General features: G+C 46.8%; 1 protein-coding gene and 1 long non-coding RNA gene across 3 annotated transcripts in view; one reads left to right on the top strand and one right to left on the bottom strand.

Annotated features, from left to right (window-relative positions):
* Nucleotides 1–13658, bottom strand: part of CSMD2 (CUB and Sushi multiple domains 2) — a 647961-nt gene that overhangs the window by 470886 nt on the left and 163417 nt on the right. The gene's annotated exons all lie outside the window — the stretch shown is intronic.
* The window catches only part of LOC129534404 (uncharacterized), a 32176-nt gene continuing 18710 nt past the window's right edge, over nt 193–13658 (top strand). The window contains exons 1-2 of the long non-coding RNA XR_008681001.2: nt 193–338; nt 1079–1234. This is a non-coding gene — a long non-coding RNA (uncharacterized lncRNA). The remainder of the gene's footprint in view (nt 339–1078; nt 1235–13658) is intronic.

Below are 13658 nucleotides of genomic sequence, written 5' to 3'. Positions count from 1 at the left end.
ACAGACTCAGACTATCCCACCTGGCATGGTCCTTAGGGATCATCTTAGAACCCAAATCCCTCTCTCATAAATGGGTAAACTGGAGCCTCAGGACCACTGGCTCCTTCCTTGCTGTTATCTGAGGTAGGTTGCAGGAAGGGTAGCTGTCAGTGCAAAGCACTGGCAGGAATATTTTGTCTTTTCCTAACAGGTTTCCTAGTAGGTCAGGTCTCACAGTGAAACACTGGCTGAACGAAGGAAAGAATCAAGATCTTCTGACTCCCTGGAGAGACAAAGAATGATTCATTCATATACATCCCAAGCACTAACAAGAAAGAGATGACTTGTTCCAGGGCCAGGTACACAGTAGCCACTCAATTAAGACAGTCGTTTTATTTTCTTCGCTTGTGCCTTTGAGGAACTCTCTGTTCACTCAACCATTGCTCCAGTTCCTCCATTCATCCTTCCACCCATCTCATATTTATGAGCACCTACTACGTGTCAGACCGTGGACTAGGTGCTAAGTCCCTGCTCTCTAGAAGATTATAGTCTAGTAGGGGTGGTAGGCAGTCATCAGAAAGCCCAACAAGTATATGCAAATGCTAATCATTGTTCTCACTGAAGATGATGAAACGAAGGAAAATGGAGAAGGATAATCTGATCTTGTCTCTCTGATAAAGCGGTATTGGAACTCAGATCTGAAGGATGGGGTGCGGAACTTCCAGAAGGAGGGCCTGGCATGTGCAAAGGTCAGGTAGTGGGAGGATACAAGCCTATCTGAAGAACTGAGAGAAAGTAACATGGTGGAGCATGGGAGGGGAGGGAAAAAGTTACTTAGGTGATCAGAATAGACCAGGCGAACCAGTCTTATTTGTGGGCCCGTGAGAGATACCCCTGGGGTCTCTTGGGCACACTTCTGTTGGGAGAGAGGAGAAAGTGCAGGGACCCAGTATTGCAGAGGCAGTGGGTGATGTGAGTGCTCCGAGGCTCTTCTGCTCCCCAGATGCAGCCTCTGCTCTGGTTGTTTTGCAATCCTTACTCCCGGTTGTTTGCAGTTCAACATTCCAGCTATTTGCACTCACTTCCCACTTATTTGCAGGCCTTATCCTCAGGAGTGTGCAGTCACAACCCCAGCTGTTCATAAGCACCTTCTCAGCTGTTTGCAGCTTCCACCCTCAGCTCTGTATAGTCCCTTCCAGCTGTGTGCAGTTGCCATTCTCGTTATTTGCAATTTTCATCCCCCTTTGGGCATCAGGTAAGGCTTGCTCAAGATTGGTTCTAACAACAAGACTCATTACTAGTAGCTTATAATTGAGTATCTGACTTGTGCTAGGGGTTGTTTTGAGTACTTTTACCTATACTTTCTCATTTGATCGTCATAACAACCCCTTCATTTGTTCATCACGTATTTCCGTCCTACTCTATATCTGGCCCTGGGCCACGAACTGAGTATACAGTAGAGACCAGAACTAGATATGTTGCCACTCTCCTGGAGCTTTCAGTCTCATGAAGGAGACAGGTGCTCATACAGCAATGACACTGCCAAGTATGTAATCATAGAGCCAGACTGGCCCATGAGGGAAGCAAAGGCATTTGGGCTGGACAGGCCATCAGAGGAGAACCCCTGCGACAATGAGTCTGGAGCTGAGAGCTGAGGAATGGGCACAGTGAGGTTCTGCTGGGATGGGGCTGCAGGATAAGAAGCACCCCCAGGCGGAGGGGGTCCCCTGTGCAGATGCTTCAGAGGGAGGGCTGAGAAAGGGCAGAGAGGGCAGTATGGGAGGCCTGTGGAAATCAGGCTGGGTGCCCTGATCAGAGTGGCTGTAAGTCTGCTGATTTGTGCCGAGGGCATGGGTGAAGGTAGAGAAGGCAATTTAGAGTTACCACAGCTGTCCAGGTGAGACAAGATGGAACCTCAGGCTAGTGGGTGACGGGACGGTGAAGAAAAGTGGAAAGTGGACAGATGTCAGAGACATTCAGAAGGCAAACAGAACTGGGTGATGGAGAGATCAGTGGCCAAAATGACTACCAGTTTTCTTGGGAGGCTACTGGATGAACAGACGTTCCATCCTCTGAGCTGGGAGCAACAGAGGAGAACCAGGGCGGGAGGAAGGAGGAGCAAGATCACAGGAGACATTGAGAAACAGACCTTTGCAAAGGGGCTGCACAGTGGCACATTGCCACAGTGCCAAAGCCCTGGGCTCTGAAGCCAGACTCTGTGCTCCAGTCCTGACCCTCTACCTTCTAGTAGTTTGTCCTTGAGAAAGCCATTTAACCACACCGTGCTTCAGTTTCCTCATTAGCAAACTGTGGAAGGGAGGAGAGAGGTTATCCTGAAGCTTCTTGGTCTGGGAGTATTTTAAATGCGTTGATGAATCTATCACAGGCACTGTACGTCCCCAGACTCTAGCTTAGTATGTGGCGCATGGTAGGAACTCACTCAGTTCATGTTGAATGACTGAATGAATGACGGACCTGTGAAGAGACTCCTGGGATAGGTTATAGGAGACCTGCCAGTGGGTGCAGGAAAGGATATCCCTGGCAGAGGGAGCAGCAGGTGCACAGGCAGAGATGCCCGCAAGGGCGTGGCACCCTCAAGGCACTGGACCTACTGCGGCCTTGGTGGAGCATAGGGCACAGGGAGGGCTGGCAAAGATGTGGGTGAAGGGGTAGGCAGAACCCAGCTCATGAAGGCTTTGTACATCCAAGACATTTGGACCAGACCCTGGGAGTCCAAGGGAGTCTTGAGGGACTCAGAACAAGGGATGGCAGGGCTAGGAGCCCAAGAGGGATGAATTAAAGGGGAGTGAGATGAGGAGGGCAACACTTCTAAGAAGGCAGGGTGTGAGCAGAGACCTGCAGGATCGGGAGAGTGGGGACCCAGCTGTCTACAGATGGGCTGTTACAGGAACAGCCTGATTGCCAGAGCCTCCCATTGCCAGCCCAGCTTCTCAGACACCCCCTTAGGGGTCTACAGTTATGACAAGGGCCCTCTGCAGAGGGAGACTGGAGGCAGGGAGCTGCTTAGAAGGCAGTGCAACAATCCAGGTGGGAGATGGCTCTTTAAAAAAATACCCAATGATTATTTTTTGAGCACTTAGCAGATGCCAAGAACTTATTTATGGCCTCATGCTCAAGGATGTGGGCAATGCAGCAGGTCTAATCACCTGCCTCTCCCCTCCTTGCCACCTATCTTGGGAAATCTCTCTACTTGGGAACATTTTTCCCTGTGGGAAGTTCTAGCAGGCAAGAAGGGAGGAAAGAACTGACATCAAATCCTTGGAGACTGGTTATGTAGCAAGTAATTTCAAGGAGTCTGCAGGAATATTTGCAGATTTGGTCTGTAATCTGCAAGACTTCCTCTTCTTGGGGACAGACCTGGTTCTCACAGAACGTCTGCTGTCTTAGTCTATCTCTCCCTGTAGCAGAAGGATGTCTCGGTGGTCAAGGCTAAAGTGAGAACTTGTGAAGCTGCAGGTCACAGGCATGCTTTCTCCCCAGCCCATCACCCATCCTACTACCTCTGAGGTCAGGGACATCAGAGGACAGGATCTCTGTAAAGGAGAGAAAGACGTTTTGAGGAAGCTTGTTTCTGTGCATTTATTGGGTAGCCTGCCTCCCTGAAGCTGTTAGCAGAGAGTGAACATTAACATCTCAGGGCAGACGAAAGACTTGCACCATAACCAGGGGTGTTATGAAAAATGGACATAGGCCGGGTGCAGTGGCTCATGCCTGTAATCCCAGCACCAAGGGAGGCCAAGGCAGGTGGATCACCTAAGGTCAGGAGTTCAAGACCAGCCTGACCAACATGGTGAAACCCTGTCTCTACTAAAAATACAAAAAATTAGCTGGGCGCGGTGTCGCGTGCCTGTAGTCCCAGCTACTCAGGAGGCTGAGGCAGGAGAATGGCGTGAACCCTGGAGGCGGAGCTTGCAGTGAGCCGAGATCGCGCCACTGCACTCCAGCCTGGGTGACAGAGCGAGACTCTGTCTCCCCCCACCAAAAAAAAAGGACAAAATGGACATAGCTTGGGCCTTCCCTTACTCCTGAGTCAGAATCTCATGGAGGAAGCCAGGGAATCTGCATTTTGACAAGCTCCTCAGTGATCCTGATTTAGACTAAGGCAGTGCTTCTTCAACAGTGTAGAGATCACCTGTGGATCTTGAAAGTGCAACAGGTTCTATTTCACTCGGTGTGGGGTGGCGGCTGAGTTCTGCATTTCTAACAAGCTCTCAGGGGGTGCCCATGCAGCTGCTTCTCAGATCACACTCAAAGCAGCAAGACACTCAAGTGTGAAGCTCTGGTTTCCAAACTTGCTTTTTAAGAAATCAAATCCCTCCCAAAAGAAATCTTGGTCTGGGTGCAGTGGCTCACACCTGCGCTTTGGGAGGTGGAGGAAGAAGGATTGCAGGAGTTCCAGACCAGCCTGGGCAACAGAGCGAGACTCTGTCTTTACAAAAAGTAAAAACATTACCCAGATATGGTGGCATGCATCTTTAGTCCCAACTACTCGGGAGGTTGAGGTGAGAGGATCCCTTGGGTCCAGAAGTTGAAGGCTTCAGTGAGCTGAGATTTTTCCACTGCATTCAAGCTTGGGTGACAGAGTGAGACGCTGTCAAAAGAAAAAGGAAAGGAAGGGAAAGGGAGAAGGGAGGGAAGGAGGGAGGGAAGGAGCAAGGAAGGAAGGAAGGAAATCTCACATAGAACCCCAGAACCCCAATGTATAAGAGAGGTGATGTTAATATAAAAGTATTGCACAAATGGGTAATGATTGCTTATTATAAAACCTCTCAATGAAAACAAGGCAGCTTTGATGAAGGCAGAAGCGTGGTGTTAAAGGTTCCCATTGCTATCGTACATGGACCTCAGAATCCATCATATTCAAGCCAAGTGTGTGCAGTAACGCAACGCCACAGCTTCAAGGCTTCACCAGCAGGTCGATGGAGGGGAAGCTGTCCTGGAGGGATGGAGCCCTGGGCTGTCTCCCTTTCACTATGGAGACTCAAAACTCAGGACTTAGCCTTCCTTCCCCATCCATCCCACCCCTCCCTGGGAAGTAGTCACAGCTAAATTTAGCTGGGAGCTAGGCTTTCTAGGGGAGGCGAGAGTGAGAGGGAAACTGTGAGGAACAATGCCAGGCACACTAATTAGTGGTTTGGCAGCTGGGGAGGACAGGAGGGACTGCGGTGGGCCAGGCCCTGAGGCTGCCCAGGCTCCTCTGGAGGAAGGCAGGACGTAGCCACGTCTGCAGGGCTTGGCAGAGAGGTGGAAGCGGTCCATCTGTTGGGAAGGCATGGGGCTGGCTGGAGGGTGCTTGCAGGAAAGATCAAGCCAGTGGAGTCGAAACGTACCCAAGTGTGAATCCTGGTGCTGCTACTTGCTCACTGTGTGTCTCTAGGTAAGTTGTTTAACCTCTCTTGGCTTTGGATAAAAAAGGGACACTCAATACTTTAAGGAGGTTAAGTAGGATAATGTATGTGAAAGTCCCTGCTCCCCAGTAGATCTTGTGCCTTTGTTTTCCCTGGCTGGAGGTCAAGGTCCTTGGTGCACTGCCAAGCTTAGTCCTGCTGGTACAAACCTGTGCTCCCTTTCAAGCCTCCAGTCTATAGAGCGGAGGCCTGGAATCTCTTTGATCACCCCACCCTTAGAGGAATGCATGGGGCCTCAGTCCACTCGCAGGCTGCCAGGGCACAGCGACTCATGTTCTGGTGGAAGGAGCAGTCACTCTCTGCTCTGAACTGTTTCCCTTGTCCAACCCCTGAGCATCAGTTAGCACCCTGGATGGAGATGCTCCATTAATAAGTCTGACTGCCCCAACCCAGGGAGCTCCTTGAGGGCAGAGGTGGCACCTCATTCACCTTGGCACCACCCCAGTCCAGCCCAATGCCTGCTACAGAGCTGGCAGCAGCCAGGATTACTAGAATGACAGCAGCCAGTTCCTTTCCTCTTTACATATTTATGCCCAATAATCCCTTCACCTTGAAGCTCTCCACTCAGCTCCGGCTTCCGGGAATACAAGGCTCATGCCCTTGCAGCAACACCCTCCTACCTCTACTCTCTCAATCCATGTCTTTCTGTACCTCCCCAACGCTGCTGAAAGCTTGCCTTCTGCAGGAAATCCTCCCTCCTTGGGTAGGCAGGGGCAAGGGAAGGGAAGCTAACACGTAACATCCTTGGCATAGCAAGGAGTCCTCACATTGCCCCTAGAAGGGATGTATCCTTGCCATGCCCATTTTACAGCTGAAGAAACTGAGGCTCAGAGAAGCATGACATCTTGTGACAGAGCGGGTAGGTAGAGCCAGGCATCCAGCCTGGGCCTGCTTGTTCTCAGTGCCCTCCCCAGAGCTGGCTGCCTTCCTGCTTCCCTGCCGGGCCATGACTCAGACTGTTCCCTAATCCCAGTTCCTCTCAGAACTTCTGGCCTCTCTCTGTGCTGTATTTGCTAATAGTGTAAAGTCCTTCCAAGTCTGCTCTCCTGGCTTCAACCCCAAGCTGCCACAGTATCTCAGACAGGGCTCCTGACTAGCTCTCTTCTCCAAATGGGACACCTGGAGCGTAACTCAGGGCACTGGGCATGACGGTAAACAGACCTCTGTCAGCATGGACTCCAGGGCTCCTTTCCTCCTCTGTTCTGGGACCAAGGCACAGACATGCAGCCCCTGATTGCAATGTGGCACAGTAGGTGCAAGCATCTGGAGGAGGTGAGAAAGGCAGCATCCTTCTCGTGTGTGTGTGTAAGGCTTGCAGGAGGGGCTGCAGGGTCTGCTGGCTCCAGGTTGCAGGTAGAAGATACTAGCCATGGCCGATGGCGCAGCAGGGATGGGGGCTTAGCCAGGCATTGGAACCCCTCTGCCCAGAGGGGCTAAGTTCATCAAGTAGCCAATGAATGCACAGACCTTTATCCCCCAATAGAAGACAGCCTTGAATGGTAGACTCTGGAGACACACAGGCCTGCATTCAAGTCCTTGTTCTTCCACTACCTAATTCCATAACCTTGGACAATTCCCTTATCTATAAAACAAGTAATGATACCCCCTATGCTATAGGTGTGTTAAAGGATATTAGGATCAACTAACATTTACCAATCACATGGTATTACACTATTCTATGTGCTATACACATACCAGATAATTTAATCCTCATAATACCCCAGAAGGTAAATTTATTACTATCAACATTTAGCAGAGGAATATAGAGTTGAGTTGACTTGCCCAAGGTCACCCTGCTCGTAAGTGCTACTGCTAAAGTTTTAACCCAGGGAGTTGGGCATCAGAACTCAATGTCCTAACCAGTATATTAAACATTTAGTAGCACTCCAGGCAAAAGTCTGACACAGAGCAAGTATTTGTTTAGATACCTCCCAGGAGCATCTCTTCCATCTCTGTTGTCAATTATAATTCCTCTGTGGATAAACTGCAAGGCTTGACCTCCCACCCAGATCTCCTTCATGAGCTTCAGACCTTCAAGTGCAGTTAAGTCCTAGACATTTCTACCAGGAGCACCTCACCCTTGCCGTGCCTCCAGACGGACTCCTCATCACTTTACCCATGCACTCACCTATTCCAGACCTGGTCTTCCTCCTGTGTCCCCTAAAATCAGTAGCACCACCATGCCCCTGTGTTCAAGTTAGAAACGTGGATTATCCAACATTCTTTCTCCCAGCCCCCACATCTCCACTGCTTTAATTCACACCTGCATCATAACTTACCTGAACCTATTGCAACAGTCTCCTAGGATAAACTCTCCTTGTCTCCCATTCCTCACTCCCCCAAATCCAGTAGCTTTAGCCATTCATGGAGCTCTCCTGTCTGCAGAGCAAACACTTCATGTACCAAGTGCATTTAAGACTTTTCTTGAGCTGGCTCCTGCTGAAGCCGTAACTCAGGTCCATTCATTTGTTCATCTCTGTCTCCCCAGAGTCTAGCGCAGTGCCAAGCACACTTACTGGGCTTAATACATACCTTTTAATTAAAGAAATGAATGAAGGAGTGAAATCTGCTAAAGTCACTCCCTGCTGTCAGATGCAGCTTTGTGAGCAGTGGCTGGAGTAGCCAGGACATGGAGGAGACCCGAGTGACATGTGATGGCACAAGAGCTCTGCAGAGGGCCCTTGTCACAACTGTAGACCCCTAAGGGAGTGTCTGAGAAGCTGGGCTGGGAATGAGAGGCTCTGGCAATCAGTCTTTCCCCTCAACAGCCCATCTGCAGAGAGCCAGGCCCTCATATCCCCCATCCTGCAGGTCTCTGTTCAAATGCTGTGTTCTTAGAAATGTTGCCCTCTCTGTTTCACTCTGGAATGTCCTGCCACTCTCTGTTTCCTAACCCTATTTTAGTTATCTTTCTAGGGCCAGGTCTGCTATTATTATTTTGGGTTAAGTTGTTGTCTCCTGTGGCTAAGCCATGGTCTCCATGAGAGCAGGGACTTGTTCCACTTTATTCAGGACTGATGCCCAGCAATTAAAACAATACCTGACATGTCACAGAAAATCAACAATACTTGTTGATGGAAAAAAAAAATACTAAAACAAGGAGGGGATGCTGACAGGGAATCAATCATGTTGTATCGGCATCTTATTCAAAATACGATCTGCTAATAGCCTTTTTAACCAATGATGCTAGAACAACTGAATATTCACACGGGGAAAAAATGAACCTCAACTCTCACTTCACGCCATACACAAATATTAACACAAAAGGAATCATACAACTGAGTGTATATACAAGCTAAAACTATAACACTTCCAGAAGAAAACAAGAGAAAACCTTCATGGCTTTGGGACAGGTAAAAATCTCTCTCTCTCTCCATATATATATATATATATATATGCATAAACAAATTATAGTATATTAATATATATGAATTATATAGAAATAAAACACACACATATATGTAATCTTATAACTCACTAATAAGACAAATAATTCAATTTAAAAATGGGCAGAAACTTGAATAGATGATTTCCAAATGGTCAATAAACAGGTGAAAAAATGTTTATCCTCATTAGCCATCAGGGAAATGAAAATTAAAACCACAATGAGATACCACCACACACCCATTAGAATGGTTACAACGTAAAAGAATAAAGATACCAAGTTTCAGCAAGGGCATGTCCACCATACATGGCTGATGGGAATGCAAAATGGTATAACTACTTTGGAAAACAGTTGAGCAGTATTTTATGTAAACATACACTTACCACACAACCTGGTAATTTCATTCCTAAGAATTTACCCAGAGGAAATGAAACATATAATCACACAAAGACTTATATTCGAATGTTCATTCACAGCAGGTTTACTTATAATGACCCCAAACCAATGACCCAAATTTTCACCAAAAGGATATTCGGATGGATAAAGAAATTATGGTATATTAATAAAACTGAATAGTTTTCAGCAGTAAAAAAAAATGAATGAACTCCTGATACACACAACAACACATGAACAAATCTCATCACTGTGATACTGAAAAAAGTCAGACACAAGAGTATATATTGTATGATTACACTGTACGATTTTGCTATGTGAAACTCTAGGAAAGACAAATCTAATCTGACGTGACAGAAAGTAGATCAGTTACCTGTGGTCAGGGATGGGAGGAGAATGACTAAGAACCGGCACAAAGAAACTTTTGGGGGCGATGGAGATGTTTATGTCTTGATTGTGGTGGTAGCTAGATGGATGCATGAACTTGTGAAAACGCACCAAACTGTACACTCCAAAATGGTGTATTTTATTGTATATTAATTACATATCAATAAGAGTGATTTAAAAAAGACTTTGGGAGGCTGAGGCTGGCGGATCACCTGAGGTCCGGCGTTCGAGACCAGCCTGGCCAACGTGGCGAAACCCCATCTCTACTACAAATACAAAAAATTAGCCTGGCATGGTGGTGTGCGCCTGTAATCTCAACTACTCAGGAGGCTGAGGCAGGAGAATCACTTGAACCTGGGAGGCGGATGTTGCAGTGAGCTGAGATTGTGCCACTGCACTCCAGCCTGGACGACAAGAGTGAAATTCCATTTCAAAAAAAAATTTAGACTAGGTATCAAAAAAAGTGATAGGATGTAGTAGTAATGTAAGATATGTAGTAGTCAGAAGTCCAAAGATCTATTCATGGGCTGTGAGCTCACTCCTGGAAATGGAGTTAGAACCAATTAAACAGTTATTTAATTGGAATTAATGAGGATTCACCCCATTTAAGGTGATGACAGTGTTGCAGGAAACACATTACTCTCCCCTCACCCCACACTTTCTGCACATGGAAAGCCCGGTTCTGATAGGCCTATCTCCTCACACTCTTTGCTGCTCTGGGGCTGTCTCTTCTACATCCTGGGGAGAGGCTATGAAGAGGAGAATCAGTCACTCCAAACTCAAGGGACTTGGGAAAAACAATGGGCTCTTCTATCAGACCTATCTTGATCCAAACTTCAGCTCTGCCAAGTCACTTGATCTCTTCGTACCTTACATTCTTAAATCTAAAAATCTAAGACATTTAACAGCGCCAGCCTTAGGTTGAGGCCAGGGGTGAGCCTACTGAGCTCACCCAGTTGCCTCCTACCCTTTCCTATCTCCTCCAGATTAGGGTTGCCAAATAAAATATACAATCCCAGCTAAACCTGATTTTGGATAAAAATGAATAATGTTTTAGTGTAAGTAAATATTGCATGGGTCATACTTATACTAGAATATTGTATGGGACATATTTATGGTAAAATAATATTTGTTATTTATGTGAAAATCAAACTTAACTGGGTGTTTTGGGTTTTTTTTTTTCTCTCTTTTTTAGAGACAGGGCCTCTGTCTGTTGCCCAGACTGGAGTACAGAGGCATAATCTTAGATCACTGCAGCCTAGAACTCCTGGGCTTAAGCGATCCTCCCAAGTAGCTAGGACTACAGGCACTCCCCACCATGTCTGGCTGATATTTTTCATTTTTTGTAGAGACAGGGTCTTGCTATGTTTTCCCAGCTGGCATGGAACTCCTGGCCTCAAGCAATCCTCCTGCCTCAGCCTCCCAAAGTACTGGGATTACAGGCATCAGCCACCTCCCCTGGCTGTGTCCTGTATTTCTAATTGGAACATCTGGCAACCTGATTCCAGGTGGTTCCTGATACACAGTCCTTGAATCCTTAGGGTGCCAGAGAACACTGAAACCTTTTAGTTTACCACTGTACATCCTACATGAACTTGAAAGTGTGGGCTAGAAAATCTTGGAAATTCTTCCATCGAAATTGAGAAGAGAAATGGAACAGGTGGAGTAGAACCCAGCAACAGCCATAGTCATAGGTTTCCCTGCCTCAGCCAGCTTTGCAACAGGATCAAAGTCAGCTTACTCCAGGAGTGCATGCAATTAAAAAATCCCCCCGAAAGGGAGCCAAAGGAAGACACGGTCTTGCTGTTCTGCAGAGGAATACTGGATCTGGTGAAACACCATGGGGAGTCAGAAAACAGCTCTAGGCAGAGGGACCTTGGGCAAGTCATTTAAGCTATCTGTCTCTGACTCAATAAAATAGGCCTCAAAACAAACTTAAAATACAAATTACAGAGTAGGAAAAGACAGCCATAACATATATAATGGACAACACAGTGATACCAAGAATATATTAAGTGGTCCAAGTCAATAAAAAGAAAGCAAATACCCAACAGAAAAAAAAATGGGCAGGAGATATGAACAGGTAATCCACTTGAAAAAAAAATCACAAACACAAATGGAGGATAAGTATATGAAAAGAGGCACCGTGTTGCTAATCAGGAAAATGCAAATCAAAACAATGAGATAGCATTATTTGACAATCAGATTGGCAGAAATGAAAAAGCCCGATAAAATCTAATGTTGGGAGAGGGTAGGGGAATCAACCCAGGTGGTTAGTGGGAGTGTAAACAAGCTTTGGAGAGGACAGTCTCACAATAACAAAATTACAGCCCACATAGTCTTTGACGCAAAAATTCCACTCCTCACTTTCCATCTGACAGACATTCGTATATAAGCTCATAAAAGTGCATTGATGATGGTACTCATGACAGTATGGCTCACTGAAGCCTCGACCTCCCACCTCAGCCTCCCGGGTAGCTGGGACTATAGGCGTGCGCCACCACGTTCACCAGGCTCACCATGCCCCGCTACTTTTTTGTATTTTTAGTAGAGATGAGGTTTTGCCATGTTGCCCAGGCTGTTCTTGAACTCCTGGGCTCAAGCAATGCACCCACTTCAGCACCTCAGCCTCCCAAAGTGTTGGGATTACAGGCGTGAGTCACTGCACCCAGCCCTAGCTGGCTTTTTTAACAGAGATCACTGGAAGCAACTTCAATGTCCATCAATAAAATGTTAGATAACTCGGCCGGGTGTGGTGACTCACGCCTGTAATGCCAGCACTTTGGGAGGCTGAGGCGGGCAGATCACGAGGTCAGGAGATCGAGACCATCCTGGCTAGCATGGTGAAACCCTGTCTCTACTAAAAATACAAAAAAAAAAAAAAAAATCAGCCAGGCTTGGTGGCGGGCACCTGTGGTTCCGGCTGCTGAGGAGGCTGAGGCAGGAGAATGGTGTGAACCTGGGAGGCAGAGCTTGCAGTGAGCCGTGATCGTGCCACTGCACTCCAGCCTGGGCGACAGAGTGAGACTCCGTCTCAAAAAAAAAAAAAAAAAAGTTAGATAATTCATGGCACAGAGATCCATAGATCCACCAGGAAGAATGAATATGAAGAGAAAGAGCTCTAAAGACATATGACATGAAAAAAAGCAAGTTTCAGAATAGTACATCTTGTATTGTCCCACTTATGTAAAAAAGTATGACTATGTCTGCATATGTATATGTGTATTGTGTGCACATGTATGTGTCTCTATATATGTATATGTCTGTGTCTACGTATATATCTCTATCTAGATATATTTACAGTGCTGTGAATGTACAGAAAAGAACCTGGAAGGTTACGCATCAATCCATGAACCCTATAAACCTCTGAGAGGAGAAGGCAGGAGAGGGCTGGTGAAGGGGGACCCTCAGTTTGTAGTTTGCATTGTCTGAAAATGTTATAGCAAAATATACTATTAACATTTATTTTTATTATTTAAAAACTTGGTTTACAGAACCACAACAGGTCACACTGGCTCCCTCCCTCACCTTGCTTCTGTCCATCTCATTCCACTAATGCCACTGATTTCCACTTGCCTCTTCTCTCAAGAAGGGCTTCTCTCTTTGGGAGTCCTCGGACTTGTGTTCTCGACCCCATCTCAGCCACCTCTGCCCACTCTGTGTCTCCTGGGCCCTTCTCTATCAGCAAGTCCACACTTCTACACCCTCAGCCAGCCTCTCCCTCTCTCTCTCGTCACTTCTTTTTTCCTTTGCTACTTCTACCTCCAGCCACCATCTTGCTTTGCTCTTATGACCAATAATATTGAAAGAGAAATGCATTCCTTTGTCTATGTCTCTCATAATTCATAACTCTATACTATCTAGTTTCTATCTATTCCTATCACATTAAGGAAACACTTCCTTGGAAGTCCCCCTCCTGGCTGCCCCACCCAGTTGCTTTCTCTCAAAACTCACACTCCTAGACCCCCTTGGAAATATTTACCACCACTCTTTTGCTTGTTTGCAGTGGCCTCCCCTGCCCGCACCTTATATCCATATCCATTCTTCTTTGTACGGCTCAAAGGCTACCGCTTCCAATAAATCTA

The sequence above is a fragment of the Gorilla gorilla genome, chromosome 1, assembly GCF_029281585.2.
Source record: "Gorilla gorilla gorilla isolate KB3781 chromosome 1, NHGRI_mGorGor1-v2.1_pri, whole genome shotgun sequence".
NCBI classification, from domain to species: Eukaryota; Metazoa; Chordata; class Mammalia; order Primates; family Hominidae; genus Gorilla; species Gorilla gorilla.
This window is presented reverse-complemented; position numbering and strand designations above follow the sequence as displayed.